Raw genomic sequence first — 19817 nt, 5'->3', positions numbered from 1 at the left:
CGCCCACTCCGATTCAAACCCCACAGCCCGCAGCCCAGGATTCAGAGCTCTTTCCGAGCTCACCCCAGTGCTTTAGGACGAGTAGGGGAGGAAGGCAGTTCAAAAAAAGGGAAGTTAAATGAAAAAGAAAAAAGAAAAAGAGAAGAAAGAGAAAAAATAGGCAGGAGAAAAGTATAAAATGTGAAAGAACGCAAGTCAGGCGGCGGCGGTAAGATCACTACCCGCCCGCCGCCGGCGCCATCTGTATTTGTAAAGAGCCAATGTGGTGCAGCATACAGAGTGTTGGGCCTGAATTCAGGCAAGGTGGGTTTAAACCCTCATTTGGCTGTGGAAACTCACTGGAGGATGGGTGGCACTGGTAAAAGCACTTCTTAAACATCTCACATATTTTGAAACTCCTTTTAGGGCCACTATAACTCAAGTACAACTTGAGGGCAGATAACTATTTTATTTACACGTGTGAGATGAAAATCTGTGTGTGCTCTAAAGCTGCTGCTGAGAGATGAGCTGCAAAATCAATAAATCAAATGGAAGGGATGTGTTACTAAAATGGAAAACGCATCACAAATTGTGAAAAATGTGATTAGCCCTGTGATCCCTACATATGGCCGGAAGCTATTCCCAAAAAAACAGTATTTGCTCTGGAAAGCTACTGGTAGCCAGGGCAGATTCAGGAAGAACCTGTCTTGTATGTTTCTGGGAGTTTATAATCCAAGATACTGTTACATCCATGGAGAAAAAAAAACTGCTAAGGTTCCAGAAGCACAAATGATTGCCGGTAGTAAAGCTGCCACCATCTGATGGCCACGTGTAGGAGCAGCTTCCAGAGAGCCCAAGTCTACAAATCTCAGTGACAAGGAAAGTCACTTTTATTATTAGAGAGATTGCTGCTTGATCTACTACACCGAATCTTCATTCTTCAGTTCTTGTTCATACCATAAACCTGCTACACTCAGTGGTGCTTTAAATGAGGGAAGGGGAATCTGTCGCCCTCAAAATGTTGTTGAGAGACAGCCCCATCATATCTCACCATTGGCCAAAGATGGAAAAAGTTACTCTTTTTTTTCATTGCAGAATATTCCATTAAATATGCAGTTTATGCATATGTGTCACCAAATAGGCTCTGGAGAGCAGAGAAAACCCTCTCCCCACTCCCCTGAGTTAATTTCTGGGCAGGGCGACAGTGGGGACAGAATAAAAAGAAATATGTATTCCTTCCCATTCGCTCTCCACTCATGCTACACTTCTAGCACAATTTTGGATTTAGTTCCCAGTAAACATACACACACCACACTAACCACTATACCACACTGACTCAGATTTCATAGATAACAGTATTCATATATATTATAGATCTTCATCTCACAAAGGTCAATTATACTGTCTTCGTTTTCATAGAAGGTATTAACTATAATATTCATTGTAGAAAATGTAAAAATAAATAAATAAATAAATCGCCAAGTATCGTTTTCTTTAAATTTGACAAGTGCCCCAAAGGATTCCCTAAGGACAATCAGCTCCTTTTAAAAGAAATTAAGAGTCTGACAGGTTGAAACATGGTTAATCCTGAAAGATTACCTATCTGCTAAAACAACTCCTTGCAGCTGCCCCTAATCAGTTTCTACAAGAGTTTCAATCCTACCACTTCCCCTGCATGGCATAATTGTAGATGGTTTAGAAGGTGACAAGGAACAGCTGTTATAAATGGACTTGAACTAATAAGGTCAAACAATAGCACAGCAAATTGACACTTTGCTCCAGGGACCTTGCTCCAGGGTCCAAGTGATTTCAGACAGACATAAAATTGCACATTAACAAGAACATCCTCCTGTTTTAAACAATAACACCTCTGTTCTCTCTTTTTAAAATCTGTACCACACTTCTCTAACAAGAATAAAAATGGAAAGGGTTAAAAGTGGACAAGGACACTTTATTTTCAGCATTGATTCTCCTGTTACTGTCAACAGTATAGTTCGTGCCAATGAGTTCCACAGAAACTGGACTTCTGCATGATCATCCATATAAAGGCCTGCAAATGTGCTGCTTGGAATTTGAATGCTGCCTGGAAATTTTCATATCTAAACTATCCACTATAGCAATCTAGGTTTATGTGTATTGTTTCATGCTTCCCTACCCCTTTAGAGGGACAGGTTAAGCAGGTAGCAAGCAAGTAGGCACATAGCTAAATGAGCTATCAGTAGTTATTGTTAATAATCAATGGAATCCTAATAAGATCTAGCTGAGCATAAGGAGGTGTATCTTTAACACTGTCCTTGTAAATCAAGCAATGTTGAACATGGAAATTAATTTGTACTAAAAGTCTTCAAATACATACAGAGATAATTATTACAAGAACTATAGGCCAGAGTCCAAACAGCTACATAGGCTCATATGGGAGACTGTGTAGCCCAGTGGAATCTTGCACCTTTCTCTTTAAACTTCAAAACCAGCATGCCATATCACATCTGACCATGAAACTGTAATTAGTTTCGGACTGGCTGGTGCACGAGGCTTTACATTTCTTGATGCAGCAGTAATGACTTCTCTTTATTGTTCTTCTACTTTGTGCTGTCATCTGGTTCTTTTCCCACATGTACAGGATGCACTACAGCCCACGGGCCACATCCAGCCCACCTTGCCTTTTTATCCGGCCTGGCGGGCATGTGTGCATGTGTGCATGTGTGTGTGCATGTGTGTGTGTGAGAGAGAGAGAGCGTGCATACACATGCATGCGCACGTGTTCCTTCGGCCCTAAAAATGTGAAGTATATATGATGTAGCCCTCCCGCTGAAAAGTTTGGAGACCCCTGCACTACACAGAATGGAAGAGTGAGGACTGACCTGAAGGATTTATGCACAAGTGAAACAAAACAAAACAAAACAAAAAAGGTGTGGGTGACCTGTATGGTTGCTGTACCTAAATAAATACCACAGTAGTCAAGAAATATGAAGGACAGATATTTATTAAACTCTTTGGAATGGTCTTAGATTCAGCAGGTCCCCTCCCTCCAGATTTCTAAGAAGTTAGTAAAAACAGAACTGTGCAGATAAACCTTTGAGAACATCTATCTGTGAAGATTCTCATTCATCCAGCTGAGGTTATCTGGAAGATGAGTCATGGCAACTGAACTTCTGCCTTGTTAGGCTGAAACGTTTCACTACTCATCCAAGCAGCTGCTTCAGCCTGAGGAGAGTTGGTAGGAGAACCCTGATATATCCTCCAGTTGGCTTCACTTCCCCCTGGTTTGAATAGGCTCCTTAGAAGACAAAAGACTGGGGGGTGAGGGATAATCTCACTTCTGCAGTCCTTCTCCACCCACTGTCGTGAGTTGTTAATGGTTGTTAACTGTGATCTTTCTTATGTCCCTCATCCTTCTGGAGACATATGAAAGGGCAGCATGATAAATAGGAGACAGATTGTATCTAAGGCCTCCAACCCTGTTGAGTGAGGGATTTTCTATATGCATGTGTATGGCCCCCCTGACCCCTCTCTCAAACCATCTATCTTCTTGGTCTAAAGTGAGTACATTTTGGTCATCAAATGAATGTCCTTTGTCCTTCAAATGAAGGACATCCTTTAAGGACATCCTTCTCATTCGGTAGGATTTGACCCACAGTCAGTCTTGGTCCTAAGGCAATAGTTCCCAAACTTGGGTAATCCAGGTGTTCTTGGACCAAAAGTCCCAGAAACCTTTACCACTACCTGTGCTGGGAGTTGTAGTCCAAGAACATCTAGGGGCCTATGGTTGGGAACCACTGCCCTAGAGGATTGTTGTCATCCTTTAATTGATTCTTTGGATTTCTTGAACTTTTTTTTTTCTATTTTGGTTTGCATTTCCTCATGTGTTGTGTGGATTGAGGGTTGGCTGGGCTGAACTGATTCTCAGTTGGTTTGACTGCCCAGAATAGTGGATTCACACTAAATGGTGAGACATGAGAATGTAATAAATAAATAAGTCAACCAACCAACCAACCAACCAGGTCATGAGTGATAATCAAGCATATCTATGTAAGTGATCCTAATTTTGTTTTTTTTTTTTGTTTTTTTAAATCCTAGAGATTCAACCTCTCACAATCTGGGTCCCTTGTACGAGGCAAGCAATAACATTGCTTTGTAGCCTTCCAAATAATACATAACACCAGTGAGCACATACAGTACATCATGAAAGAGCCTGCCCAAATTATTCCCAAATGTAATTCACTGCAGTATGAAATTCAAATTTGGTCCCTACTCATGCAGCCTCATCTACTTCCTTTTTTTTTAACCTACAGTAGCAGGGAAAAGCAGTGTCCAGAAAGTGGGTAAAGGAAATATTTAGCATCCTTTACCTGTCACCCTGAAGTGAGCTCTCTGCTGTAGCAATAGTTTTTTTATCATTCTGCATCAGTTGGACAGCTCCTTAAAGGACAACCTCACATCTTAATTTCCCTTGTGTTTCTTGATATATTAATTGGCTGAATCTAAAATATTGCTGGAATCTGTTCTGGATACTGCAAACTGAAGGGAGTAAAGCAAATACTAATTTAATTTGTGTCATGAGAGAGACTGGAATACCATCCTAAAAACTATGGATAAGGATTTGTCTAATTTCTTTGACTGTATGATTCCTCTTTTGAAACAAATCCAGTGGGTCCCTGTCCATTCCTAGACTTACAAGACACTTGCTCTCACCTTTAAAATTTTCCATGGCCTTTCCCCTCCTCATATTGCTGTACTTGTATCGCTACACACTGCTTCCTGTGAATTTTACTTGTTCAGCATCTCAACCCTAATTTTTTGAAAAATGTCCTGCTTCCTGAAAAAATATTACTCATTTCCCTTATTATGCCCACAGCTGCCTCCTAGAATGCCTCTGATCTTATTTCTTTTAAGTCCCTCATAAAACTCACAGTTTTATATGAGACTTTGGTTTATTCCCTACACAATTTATCATAACATAATCCAAATAATATAATTTAAATAATCTTATATTCTTCCTATACTTGCGCATATTTCCTCCCCTTTTTGTTTCTCTGTGTCTATTTCAGATTGGAGGTCTATGAGGTAGAAATTCTAAATATGATGTGCTACAGATAGGAATAATATATAAATAAATGATCCCCTTTTTCCTTCATCAATCCTCTGGCTCTCTATCCTTTCACATTTATTTCTCTGCCAGCCCTTCTTTTCTCTCTCTCTCTCTCTAGTACACAGGTAGACAACTTCTGGCTCTTTAACTTCTGTTGGACTCCAGCTCCCATCAGATCAAATGAGCAAATACAATAGTCGTAGATAGTTAGAACGGGACTCTAACAACACCTAGAGGGTCGCAATCTGTCCTCCCCAGTTCTATTCACTCTGTACAACCCAGTTATTGTTCGGCTACACAGGAAATGTTACCTTCCATTTGTTAACTGGGGGTGGGGGATTGGCTCACTCTCCAGCTCTCCACAAGCCAGATGACAACAGGTGACATGAGCTGGAGCCACACATTCTCTTCTCTCATATGGGGAAGAAAGAGGGTCTTTCTCGTGCTTCCTGAAAACACTGCTTGAGAATGGCTGGCTTCATTCCTCCCTCCATGCTCCAATGAAACAGATGGCAAGGGCAGCAAAATGCTTTCAGCCTGCACCTGCAAATGCCACCTAAGAATCAGTGGTTTTCTGCATCACTTTTCTTCCTGTTTGAAAAGAAGAGAAACATGCAGGGATCCTTGTTGTTTGGTCACTAGCAGGGATCCCCTCTCACACCCCTCAAGTCTATAGGGAGACTTGAAGGAGAGGAGATGGAGACCCTCAACAAACTAGATTTGGACTCTCTGCAGGTCAGATTAGCCCTGCTGTCTGGTGCTCTCCCCTTGCCATAACTGGAAAAGGATTCTAAGCCCATTAGGTTCTTGGATTAGCTATTCCTATATAAGATAAATCTATAAAAGATACAACGGTTTTGCAAAACAGTTTCTTTCACCACTCATAGTATCTGTCACTAACTTGAAGTCCTGAATTACTTCTACTGTTTGATGACAGTCATCCTTAATCTAGGTAGTTTTCACAAAATAACTGCATCAAGTAGTTCATAATGTCTGGAAATTTTCTCTCTGTTTCACAGATAAAATGTTTTTAATTCTGTCTCTTTCTTCAGACTATAGTTTAGCTGATTATAAGTCTATATATAATTTCCAGTTTATTTCAGGGGTGATCTAAACCTTTTGATGTCTACTTATGGCTCACTGCTGGAATATACTGTATTTCTTTCTCTGATAATGGATGGATCAGATATCTATACTGTCTATGACTTGATTTAGGTAATTTGACGACAAGGGTTTTACTGAAAATAATGCAAAACTACTTAATCTCCAAATATGTTTTCAAAAGGAAATTCAAAATTATCATAATTTTTCTCCTTTCAGTGTTTTATTTTGACAAATTCTGCAACAGTATTCACCAAGGTGGTGCCCTGAAAATGTATTGACACTTATTATCCCAGCTAATACCCTGGCAAAGATTCTTGTACAAGATGGAGAGCTTGCCTGTGAGGGGAGTAAATATTTCTGGCACTGAGCCTAGGTTATGAGATCTTTAAATGTTTTAACCCATTGCAAAAGGTGCATGTATCCAATATCCTTTTCTCTACAGATAACTGAATTTAAAAAAGTAAGCTGCCATGGTTTAAATCTGGTTATTAGTCTTACTAAACTTAGATCTATTGGCCAGAATCCTGTTTGCGCAGCTCCATAAGTGTAAGCCTAATGATGTCATCAGTCACAGAATTTGATACTTACTTTAAAGTTTCCCATTAAATCCCTTCTCCTAATTTCAAGACCTGAGATTATGGAAACTATAATCAAAAACATCTGGAAGACATCAGGTGTTTTACTCTTGTGATGAATCACATGGGCAGGAGCTTTAAAAGAATGCTGGATCTAGTAGTGGCTAATTGTTCACTTTATGTGAGTGATGATTCCCTTAGATTCTAGCCATTTCTTTATAATTTGAGGTTCAGAACATTTAGTGTCCTTAATGAAATAATAGTTTTGAAGGCAATTATTTTACTAAGACAATAGTAAGCTGGGTTTTTAAAATTCATTCAGTAACTTTTTTCATAATTGGAACAGGCATTTTTTCAAGTCAAAGCAATATGATTTTTTGCATAAAAATGCATTTTTGCTGATGTCAATATTTTCACTGCTATTTTGCTTGCAAAAACATACAGAAGGCTTATAGCTGATCACAGGAACATATCAAGTGGCTCTTTTAAATAAGAATAGATGTTTTAAAAAAGAGAATATATTTAGTATTTGCCTCATTTTCACTGAAGCAGTAGCAGCAGTAGCATTGATTTGTGACATTGGCAACGATCACAACGTTTGAGGAATAATAAAAGTCATTAGTAAGTCCCTAGAATAAGAAAAGTCACTAGCACCATGGACAGTGCCCCATTTATATTAGTTGTTTGAAAATGACAGCTGTGAACAGCTCCAAACCAATTTTTCTGTCCCTTCTGAAAGAGCTGGTAAAGATTTGCACAAGTAACTGTTTCTACTGATATCACACTGCTTTACACAGTTTTATATCTTTCTATTCATTGTCATCACCTGAATAATGATTATTTCCCCCTCTAAAAATAACTACCATGGAATATTTAATTTGGTAGCAAGAGAGAGGCGTGACTAACATGTGAAACAGACAAGCACTGTAATAAGTGACAGCACAATAATGGGAAAGTATTATTAGATGACCTTTGCATCCATTGCAAAATGAAATACGTCTGCTGAATCTTTACAGTAGAGTCTAACACTGTCTCTCCAAGACTAAACTTGCATATTATGCAGCTACTACACTGGAGATGGACTGAAAATCTCACCAATTTTCTACATTGGCTGCTTTGATTCACATGTGTAGTACAACACTGAATGTAGGATAAATTTAGTGGCACTGCCTTTTGTGAACCAGCCCTTTGACGATCATTTAACTCATTACTACAATATTTAGTGATAGCTACCTACTTGAATGGCTTTAAAAGAGAAAGAGATGAACTAATGATACAATTTTCAGCAGCTTTTAGTCATGATGGCTACATATTTCCTTCAGTATCAAAGGCAGTATGCTTGTCAAAAACAGTTTCTGGGGAACACCAGTGTAGAGGATGCTGCCGCTGTATTTCTTGCATCTCCTGGCCACAATGGGAATAGATCGCTAGACTACATAGGACTTTGGTCTGATCAAGCATATCTTTTCTTACATTCTTACTAGTTGTGGCAAACTTATAAAATACTGGCTGAAATCCTATAGAGTAGCTCAGTGGGTGAAACACATTGTATAGCTACAATGGTGCCAAGTGGAACTACTATTCGTGAAACACTTCTGCATTGGACAATTGGTCAAAATGGGAACAACACAACCGACTGCACAACTGCCTTACGCTGTCCTTCTTGTTCGCAGGTTAGACTACCCAGCAACTTTATGAGAATGTAATGTTATATTGTGTCTTGACAAACTGGATTCCGGCCATTGTGATTTAAAGGATAGAAAGTATTTTTAGTATTACGAACAGGTGTCAAAGGATCTTTGGAAATACATATTTGTTTGCCTTTTCAGAAACCTGAAACAGGCTCAAGAAGACATGCTTCATAATAAACAATCTGCAAGGAATTACACAGTTTCAGGAGAAATGAGGAATATGTATTGATTATGCAAAACAAATACTATAAGATCATTTATGAGTATTGATGCTTGAAATAAAGGAAGGAGGGAGGCATACTGTATATTAGTGGCTTTTTAGCACAAAGATCTTTACAAAATGGTAGAAAGCCATTCATACAAAATGTACTAATAAACACTGCTTTTCATAGATTGGGCAATTAGAAACTAGAATTTAAAATGTCTCAATTTATGGCCGATTTGGGGTTGAACACAATAGGAACATATTTAAGGGGAGATTTGGACAAATATGGAAACCTGTTTTTTTTTCCTTATAGATCTCAACTGGACTTTACTCTAACTCTAAATGATATTAGGGCTTAATAGACTATGGAACTTCAGTAGCACAAGAGTGAGAATAGGTTTCCACAGCAACCTCACCAAGCTCTGTACCCTTTATTCTGCTTCATTACATAAATACAGAACATATATGCTATGAAAGGTTTATACATCTAACTTTGCCTTATGAAACAACTATTGTGCAAACACTGCAGCATTCAAAATAGAGAAGAGGAAGCATTACAGAATGCCATAAAATAGAGTTGTAGTGAGGATAGTTCTTATGTAATAAATTTTTAAAAATCTAGTGGAGCAATCAGAATATTAAGGCATTAAAGAGTATTAAATAGAGGAACTTATTACAAATTGAACTTTAAAATATCTTTATAAATTTCTTAAAAGGTAGAAAGGATTAAAATGTTGTCAGGGATTATACTGGACAGCTTTAAAATCTAACATGTAGTAAAAGATAGTGTAATAGGGTTTTTTAATGTGACTAACCACTATTACCAGAATTCTACATGTGTCTACTAAGATGTAAGACTTTGTCATACTTACAACAGATTTGCTAGAATAAGTGAGACAATCTAGTTGTGAGGATGACTGACTTATGTCTTGTTGATTCTAGTGAATGTACTCTAAGCATGATAATTGCATCATAAAATGATTCACAGAATCATAGAATAAATGCGTTGGAAGGGGCCTCTAAGGCCATCAGGTCCAACCCCCTGCTCAATGCAGGAATACAAATGTCAACCAGAGCAGAATTTTGGGGGATATCTTTTCTTCTTTCTTCTTTTCTTCTTTCTTTCACCTGAGGAGCCAACCTCTTGATAGGATTGATACTTCACTCCTAGACTGGCAATAAAATGCCACTTTTTTGGCATTCTGTTTGCTATCAGTTTCTGGACAGTCAGCAACAGTCCAGAAACAGTGGCTTCCTGTGTGCCAATATGCAACAAGGTTGACTGCTATAGCAGAGTCTTTCCACTTATCAGAATGGTGGTTTCTCTTTTTTTTTGCAGGCAGATACTGCTGAAGGGTGACTTTGCTATATCCTCCCTGCAAGTCACCGCCACCAACAGGGGAATAAAAATTCTCTGTAATTGTATCTCAAATTTCAATCAGTTTGCAAGTACAATGCTGTAATAATGCTTACACATGCAGTTCAGGAAATAGAAGCACAGCAGAGAAATAAAAAAAATGTATATAAGGTTTGTGGTATCATACAAAAGTGTACTTATTTCATGTCTGGCAATGGAATACTGAAAGCACAACTGACAAAAACCTTGTAAGCGGGGCTATCTTTATGATATCCTCTTGTGCATGATCTACTCAAGAGCTAATATGCTATTCTAGACAAACAACAGAGAGCTCTCCTTTCATGGACACTACCCACTTCATCAATATGCATGAATGCTTATCTCCTAATATACTTTTCCATCACAAACCTCTTCATTTTTGCTCCAATAGACTTAACATGCCTACTCCTCTGGAAATGAATCCAAATGTTATCAAGTTCAGGTCAACAAGCTGGAGTATCTTGGCAAAGGCAGATAGCAACCCTGACAGGGACAGAAAGAAGAAAGATGCTGAGCTTTTGTCTGAGGTCACTTCAATCTACCAGGCATCCACTATGATTCAACCTAAGCTGCAGCGGTCGCGGATAACAGTAGCAAGAATAAAAAAGGCACAGGGAACAATGATGTGTAGTTGCAATTAATCATTCCTTCATTCTTCTTTTCTCAAACCCGGACACCAAAATATGCAATACTATCCTGACTGATAAAATCTAGGATAGGTAAAATATAGATACTGTATATATTTTAGACAATCCCAAGTCCTTTACTATAAAGTAACTCTTGGTAAAGCCAGATGGCCTTGTTGTTGAATGATCATATAACATGGTTCATCGTTTGTGCAATTCCCTCAGCACAGATAAACTATGCACAAGTCTTCTTTCCTTTCCACAGTGAGCCAACTCAGAAGCATAAACAAATCTGCTGGCTTCTCCTGCTCAACCAGCAGGAATTGGCCTGAATCTCATGTCTCTGGTTCTCTTCTCATCAGCAATACTGAATGGTTGTGGGGCTTCTTCTTGGTGTTCTGCTAAGTTAAGCCTTAGGTGTAGAGCCCATTAGAAATGGCAACATCAGCTAAATAAGTAAGCTGATATATAGCTTCTCATATAACATCTGGAAAAATGTTATTATTATTCTCAATATTACATTGTTATTCTAAAACAAAACAAAAAATATATGGTAAAATCACAACTAATGTGGCACCTTAGAGACAAAGAGATTTATTTTTGTGTGATTTAGTGGATTACAAACCCCATTGTCAGACATACGGAGTGCAATATTTAGTCACTGTAGTGATTGCAAGGACCAAATGAAATGGGAAGCAAAGAGTGCTGCTTATATACCGTCCCACAGCACTTAAACACATTGCTTTCTCAGCGAGCTGGATACTCCATTTACTGACTTTGGTAGATAGTCAGTAGGATGGAAGGCCGAGTCAACCTCAAGCCTGCTAACAGATCCAATCCAGATAAAACTCAGATCACAAGCAGAGAGTGCGGCTTGGGGAGAGTTCTTCGGCCCCGTGGAGCCTCAAATGTGGGGTCCCACAGGGGTCGGCTATCTCCCCAATGCTGTTTAATATCTATATGAGGCCGCTGGGCGGGGTCATCAGGGGGTGTGGAGCATCGTGTTATCAGTACGCTGATGACACCCAGCTCTACATCTCCTCTGCACCAACTGCAGGTGATACCATCCTGTCCCTCCGGCGCTGCCTGGAGGCCATACTGAAATGGATGCAGGAGAACGTGCTGCGGCTGAACCCAGACAAGACGGAGGTTCTGAGGGTGGGTGCCCCCGTGGTAGGTGGCTTGGGGTTCGTAGCCTGGGCATACACTTGGACCTGACGCTCACCATGGAATCCCAGGTGGCGTCGGTAGTCCGCACCGCCTTTTTCCATCTTTGGTGGATTGCCCGGCTGCGACCCTACCTTGACATGGGTGCACTCACCACCTTGGTACATGTGCTCGTAATCTCAAGATTAGACCACTGTAACACGTTCTACGTGGGGCTGCCTTTGAGGCTGATGCGGAAACTTCAGGTGGTGCAGAATGCTGCAGCCAGACTCCTTACCGGAGTGAGAAAACACCATCATATCTCTCCAACACTGGCCGCATTGCATTGGCTGCCCATTTGTTTCCGCGTCAACTTCAACGTTTTAATGCTTACTTATAAGGCCCTAAACGGTTTGGGACCACGATACTTGGCGGAGCGCCTACTCCCACCAAGGTCTACCCGGATCACCCGCACAAGCCAGGAGGTGAGGCTGAGGAGCCTGATGCCGAGAGAGGCCTGGATGGAGAAGACACGAAACCGGGCCTTCTCGGCGGCCCCTACGCTGGGCATCTTTAAAATCCAACTAAAAACATGGTTCCTCACTCAGGCCTTCCCTCCAGTCAACTCTTGATTTCTTCTTATTATTTTTCTTCTTTTTTTCCTATTTATATTATAGTTGTTTTGTATTATTTCTGCACTTGCTGTGTTTATTGTTTAAATTTTATGTTGGAAGCCGCCTAGAGTGGTCCATTGGTCCAGACAGGCGGGGTACAAATCAAATAAATAAAAATAAAAATAAAATAAATAACACTGTGCCAAAAGGCTTGCCCATTTTACTTTCTCCTCACTCTAGTCCCCTGTGTGCTGGGTATATTATAGATCTATGATGTAAATGTTACGTCTGAGGAAGTGGTTTGTAAACTACTAAAACTCATACTGAAGTTAGTTTATTAGTCTTCAAGGAGACACAATAATTTTGTTTGTGTTTCTGAATACACTCTGAAATGGATTAACACAGCTATCATTTTGAAAAATATTATTCTCTGTTTTTCTCAGATGCTATACAATTTAACACTTTTAAAATAACTGCACAAATAATATATAAACTTTGAGAATCATTTCAAACTTCCACCTATCCTGGGCCAGGGAAAGTCAATGTGTGTTCCTCTAATACCATGATTTGTGATATTCTCATTTATGTACAAGATTTGTGATATCATACAAAAGTGTATTATACACCTGGGGAGTGAACAAAAGGAAGTTGTACCATGTCCCTTTCGCTTCTAATTTTCCAACCTTTTAAACTTTATGTATCTTCTTGAATATGGAAGGTTTTTTCTGCTTTTGTCAAAAGAGGGCAAGAAGTATTACTGCTGACCTAGTAAAAATGCTCTGTAGTTCTTGAATGTGAGCTGCCCCATGATGAGAGCAACCCAATGATAATGGTGATGGTGATTTGATACCAAACTTTGAGAGCTACTCTGTACCAGTTATTAGCATTGTCAGCTTTGGCAATGTTGATTATCTGTTTAGAAATCAGAGTATAAAAATCAGGCAACCTTAACTGCTGATCACAGCTAGAAAACTCTGGATCAGGGCCAATATTTCTACGGAAAACAATAACCCCAAATTGAATAGTTACATATGTGTTGCCTGAATTATAGGAGACCAGGGAGTGTTCAGCATGTTATAATGCTCCCTTTAGGGACTGTTTTACATTTATCAGCGGGGGGAGGTACTGAATGAATGGCGAGAGCTATGGATGTGGGTCTTATGGATTTCATTCCTCTTCACTCATAATTTAAGCACTGCATTTACTGTAGCCTAGCAGCGTATTTCAGCAACCTAACATTAATCATGTTTGTCCAGCTATAATAAAACTAGAGATCTACATCCTGTCTGATAGATAACCGCAGTCCAAAGGCTTTCTGTTCTCTTCTGTATGCTTGGTCACTCCCTTTCAAACTAAATTCTCGAAGGCAGAGGTTTTTAATGTTTTCTTTATCATGGACCCCCTTTAATCTTTTCTTGGCATGAAACACGAAGACGTAACATAAGATTTAAAACCCTAAAGTGCATCAAATATTTAAAGTTTGTCATGAAGTGTCTTCAAATTTGGAGACAAGGGAGAAATAAATTAATATGTTAAGCACACACTCCTATTATATTTTATTGGAATGATTCCATACTACTAGTTGTACTAGTATTACTACTACTGCTTAACAGATATTTAGGTTTTTGGTTAAAACTTGTATCTATTATATAATACCAGTCAATATTTTTAATAGTTTTCATTGACTGTGCCTGGTATTTTTGAATAATAATAGTAATAGTTCTTAATTTTTGCTGGAAAAACTGAAACTTCAAGCACATAAAATCATTAATATGACACACCTGTTCAAAACATCACATGAAAATGAAAGCTAGAAAGCAATATGAATATAATATATACAAAATTTTAGTTCAATAAACACAAGTTGGATGGGAAATAAAGAGAATATATTATATTCACATAATTATAATTAATAAGGCAGGTGCTACATTTCACTTACAAGCCTTGTTATATCAGACTTAATAGAGTTCTGATTCTACATTTTTAAATGGTTTCTATACTTATTTTTAAGATAAACAAGTTGTTGTGGGTTTTCTGGGCTGTTTGGCTGTGTTCTTAAGGTTTTTCTTCTTAATGTTTCACCAGTCTTTGGGGCCAGCATCTTCAGAGGACAGGAGTCAGAACTCTGTCTGTGCTCTGGTGCAGTTTGTTAGATAGCTGAGTATTTAGAGCTGTGGGATCAAGTTTTGTCCTTTTCAGGAGATTGGGTGATTATGGTGATTAGCGTGTTTTTATTGTGGGTGTATTGTTAATCCATGTGTCAGGGAGCCAATAGCACTTACAATGGGCCTGAGTGGAATTGATTCTTTGTAGAGTTGGGGGAGTCTGTATAGTCTTGGTGGGAGAGCTTCTGTCTTGCAGATTCGTTGAAGGATGTTGGGGTGCAGGGAGGAACTCCTGATCAGCATGTTTGTTTGTTTTGTGATTTTGTTGGTTGGGTACCATTTCAGTTTTCTGTAAGTGGTGGGGTCTAGAAGTTCCCTGATTTTGTCCTTGTATTCTTCTGTTTGCATGATTACTGTGGCGTTGCCTTTGTCTGCTGGCAGAATGATGATGTCCGGATCTGAGTTTAAGGATTTGATAGCATTTCTCTCCTTTCTTGTTATGTTGCTTTTTGAGGGTTTTGCTTTTCATAGGATCCTTGTCACTTCACCTCTTATTTCTTCTGCTTTTTCATCTGGAATACACTTTTTCTTCTGGAAGAGCAAAGAATGATTTTTCGCACAAGTGTGTTATTAAGAAAGGCATCAACAGCTTCATAACCCTCTTCGATAGTTCTGGAAAATCTGCTTGTAGGGGAGTTCAGAAATTTGGAAGGAACTGTTGCTTGAACTGCAATTCCAGAGCACCATTTGTGGATATTTCTATAAGCTCTTCCCTCTGAGCGAAGTCAATTGACAGACATTCCTTACTATAATAGTGACACTTTTTAAGATGACTGGAAGAACCTTAATTTTACTTTGAACAGGATGCAGCTCTCAAGATCATTAGTTCTTTTACATTTCAAAGTCAGATAGTGATCAATTATGATGCTCAGTCAAAATGTACTGTTATGGAATTCACAGCAATAATATCGAAAAGTCACTTTACCTGACAATAACCAAATGGTTTTATTAGCAGAAATTGAAGAAGAAACATGATCACAAAGTCCGTCCAAACACCCACTCACATGGCCACTGACTAATTCCAACACTCTCTTCCTGTGGCTTCTGACTGTCTGCCCAGTAGCAAGAAATATTACATGTTGCCTCTCAGCCACTCAGCATCATACACTTGCATGTTCTTGCCATGAGCAGAAATACAGTTATTTGCTATTAAACAGTTATTTTCATAACTGATTTTTACTTTTGTTTGTTTTTAATGGAGGCTGTAGGTTAGAAAAGCCAAGTTTTATACAAACAAAGCAAGGAAAATTAATATTTTGTTCTACGTTTATTTATTTCTTGCTTTCATTCATTCCTTCATTCTTTGTTTCTATTTTAACTGCAAAGGATCTTAGCATTTATTCAAGCCTTCGTGCACCCCCTGTAAGGACACTGTGCCCCCCCCCCCATGAGTCCATGGACCACAGGTTAAGAACCTAAGCTCTAAGGCATATTCATCATCTTGGGAAAATAACTTTGGCATTCATGGCGATGCATTTAGGCAACCTTACTGGACTTGGCAGAACCTGCCAGAGTTTAAGACTATGATCCTGACAATACTTAAAAAAAATTTCATCATTTTATTATATCATTTTGCATATTTAAACTGCCAAAGTGGCTTACAATGCAATAACATTAAAATAAAGCAAATACAATAGCATTAATAAAGTCAAGTGACAGGAGACCAAAATAATGATAAAACAATAAAACATCTTGAAGGCTTTCATGGCCGGGATCTGATGGTTGTTGTGGGTTTTTTGGGCTCTTTGAGTTTTGTTGAGCAGAGCTTCAACAAAAAAGAAGAATGTTTAAAACTCAACAAAGCCTGACTCCCAGCACTGAAAAATACAGCCTGCAAAAGGTCAACAAACTCTACCCAGCTACAAGGACCAGTGATCACTGCACACAAAAGACCAGCTAACAACACCCATCAATCACAGTGACAGATAATCTCTTCCTCTTATTACAACGATACACCCACAACAACAAGAACTCTGATCACCACAATCACCCATCTCCTGAAAAGGACAAAAGCTGAATCCACAGCTCTAAATACTCAACTATCCAAACAAACTGCACCAGAGCACAGACAGAGTTCTGACTCCTGTCCTCTGAAGATGCCGGCCACAGAAACTGGCAAAATGTTAGGAAGAACAACCTTGGCCAAACAGCCTGGAAAACCCACAACAATCAATAAAACATCTCCTTAAACTTTTCCTCAAATTTCTCTGAATCCCACCACCTTCACAGGTGTGTGGTCTTCTTTGTCGCTGCTCCCAAACTCTGGAACACCCTCCCACTGGAGGACAGCCTGGCCCCATCTCTTCTGTCCTTCCACAAGCACACAAAAACTTTTCTCTTCAGGTAGTCTTTCTCTTAGTGACTCGCTGTCTGACAGGGATTTTAAAATGGATTGTTGTGCCTTGTTACTTTTGAATGTGTTTTTGGTGTTGATTTTGGTTACTGGTTTTAGTGTGTTATTTTTCTGATTCTTTTAATATACTGTACTTACTGGTTCTAGCTTTTAAATATTTCTTTTAATGACGTAAGCCACCTTGGGGTAAAAATACTTTAAATAAAAATAAAACTATAAATAAATAAAATAACTACAGTACAAGCAAAAGCCAGAGCTACTGATCAAGAAAACACAAGAGCAAACAACCATTCCTCAATAGGTAAAAGAAATGTGCTATATTGGAAGTAGGCCATGGGGGGAGGAGTAGGGTCATTTGGCCTGGAACTCTACTCACTAGGAGGAGAGGTTACCTTAGCCAAAGTATATGATTTTCAGGTGTTCTAAGAATTTAAACAAAAAAATTGCATGCCATTATTTACATTACAATATTTTTACTCTTCCAAACAATGCAGGGGTCTCACAGTGCAAAAAGGCTTGGATCTTATCCAAGACACTGGAATCCTGCCTTATCTCTGTGGGGAGATCGTTCCATATCATGGGTTAACATTTACAAATGAGTAAACATGATTTAATTCAGTGGGATTTACTTTTGATCAAGTGAACAAGCAAGGGATCAGGCTTCATAGAGGTGAATTAGAATTCTCTCCTTAGATGATGACAACCTGCCACTTCAGTTTTATTCTTTTAAGCTCTGTTGCAAGTCACTCTAGTCACCATTACAGTATTACCAGCTAAAAGTGAGCCAGTTCTGTATCAGGCATTTTTAAAAGGCTTAATGTTGCAGTGATGGAAAATTCTAGTCTTCCTCCAGTATATATACTCCATCAACTTTTTTTGTTTTGGTTTGTTTCTAAATAGGATGAAGGACATTGTATGAAACTTGAAAGGAAGTAGATAATATGAAAGATAGCCATATTTGACAACTTGGGAGGAAATTATTGGAGCTTTTTATTAAACGTTATTACACTTCCTGACCTCTTTTATTTGCTGTCTAAATATCACTTGAAACATTTTATTTTAACAGTATTTTTTTTAAAAAAAATGTGACCCTACACTGATTCAGTGGCAGGGCAGACAGCATGAAAACGAAATGTTCTGGAATTTTAAGGATAGATATCTAGATTATATAATGCTTGTAGTGACATTAGGAATGCAGCTGGTGTTCCCCTGCAATCCAACTTTGAACCATAAAATTGTAGTACTGCCAACTGTTTGATTCCATACACTTTACATAGATGCTTCTATACTATAGATCTTATCATTTCGTTTTAGCCATACCTCTTTTTTTTCACTTGACACCCTACACAATTTATTGTTGGTCACAGTAGCATTTCAAGCCACTGTGGGCCAAATGATACTCTCCTGTTCATGCTGATTACTATTCCATAGCTGATATACTCCAAAGTCTGATATTCCACTTTCACACCATGGAGAAATTGCCATTCAAATTTTATTTTATTCCCAAACTATCACTTCATTAGAATTCCACTTTGGAATAGGAACCACATTGTATTGCTGGCACTATTATTTAAATGGCAACACTCCAAATGTTATGATTCACTCTATATGGAGCCATTCCACCATCCCTTCCCCGGCTGCCTTGATGTCCCACTCCAGGTGATATCATTTTGCTTAACTGTAGTCAAGCATTCCACCTCAATTCTTCTCATTCTATTCCAGATTGTTCATTTTCCTCTTGGTTCAGCTGGCCTTCTCATTTCATCCAAGGCCAGTTTTTTAACCATGGCTGTGCAGCACTCTTTGAGCCATCTGTTTGAGGTGCTGTCGTTCCAACCCGCCCTCTGCAAAGTGCCCTGTTCCACACAGAGGCCTTTACTCCACCCTAAGCAATGATATACAGTACTACTTGCTCACTGCCACTCCTCCTAAACACTTTAATGCACTGTAGTTGGTCAATCAACGCCACACCCACCACTGCCACCGTCTGCGCCAAGTGTGTTCAACGTTTGATCATTTCTCTGTGCTGAACCCACCGATTCCATCTGATATTGCTGTCTAAGGACCAGCTTGGGAGCCAATGAACTGGGGGGGAGGGATTCTGGCAAATCTGTGAAAAATGCATTGCCAGCACTGGCTATATCATCACTTGCTATATCAGACTGCCTGAATTCATTGAGGCGATTTCTTTTCCAAAGGATTAAACTGGCTGAAGCTGGGTGGGGAGAAAGGTGCATCCACATGAAACGATCCAGATATTAACCGACCCCTACCCTACCCCAGACTCTCAACGTGGGACGTGGTGGCGCTGCGGGGTAAACCGCAGAAGCCTGTGCTGCAGGGTCAGAAGACCAGCAGTCGTAAGATCGAATCCACGCAACGGAGTGAGCTCCCATCGCTTGTCCCAGCTCCCGCCAACCTAGCGGTTCGAAAGCATGCAAATGCAAGTAGATAAATAGGGACCACCTCGGTGGGAAGGTAACAGCGTTCGGTGTCTAAGTCGCACTGGCCGTGTGACCACCGAAGATTGTCTTCGGACAAAAACGCTGGCTCTATGGCTTGGAAACGGGGATGAGCACCACCCCCTAGAGTCGAACACGACTGCACAAAAATTGTCAAGGGGAGCCTTTACCTTTACCTTCACCTTACCCTACCCCAACCCGCCCCAGCCCAGTCTTCCGGCCATTAACTTACCCTAAGGCGTGGTGGGGAGTACCGCAGACAGCCCGGCTGGGCTCCCTCCCAGAAGCACCAGCAGAGGGAGAGAAGGGCAGCGTCTTCGCACCTTAATTTCCTCCCCTCTTCCCACACCCGCCTCACTCCCCTCTAATGCGCTTTCAAAGGCTAGCCGAGGCCGCCGCGCGGGAAGGCTGG

The 19817-nt window shown here is 39.6% G+C and overlaps 1 long non-coding RNA gene across 1 annotated transcript; it reads right to left on the bottom strand.

Annotated features, from left to right (window-relative positions):
* Positions 1–283: 283 nt before the first annotated feature.
* LOC144586745 (uncharacterized) lies at positions 284–19808 on the bottom strand. The gene is made up of 2 exons (XR_013541757.1): positions 19638–19808; positions 284–15121 (listed from the first exon to the last, which is right to left on the bottom strand). It is a non-coding gene; the product is annotated as an uncharacterized LOC144586745 (long non-coding RNA).
* Positions 19809–19817: the final 9 nt, after the last annotated feature.

The sequence above is a fragment of the Pogona vitticeps genome, chromosome 2, assembly GCF_051106095.1.
Source record: "Pogona vitticeps strain Pit_001003342236 chromosome 2, PviZW2.1, whole genome shotgun sequence".
Classification (NCBI taxonomy): domain Eukaryota; kingdom Metazoa; phylum Chordata; class Lepidosauria; order Squamata; family Agamidae; genus Pogona; species Pogona vitticeps.
This window is presented reverse-complemented; position numbering and strand designations above follow the sequence as displayed.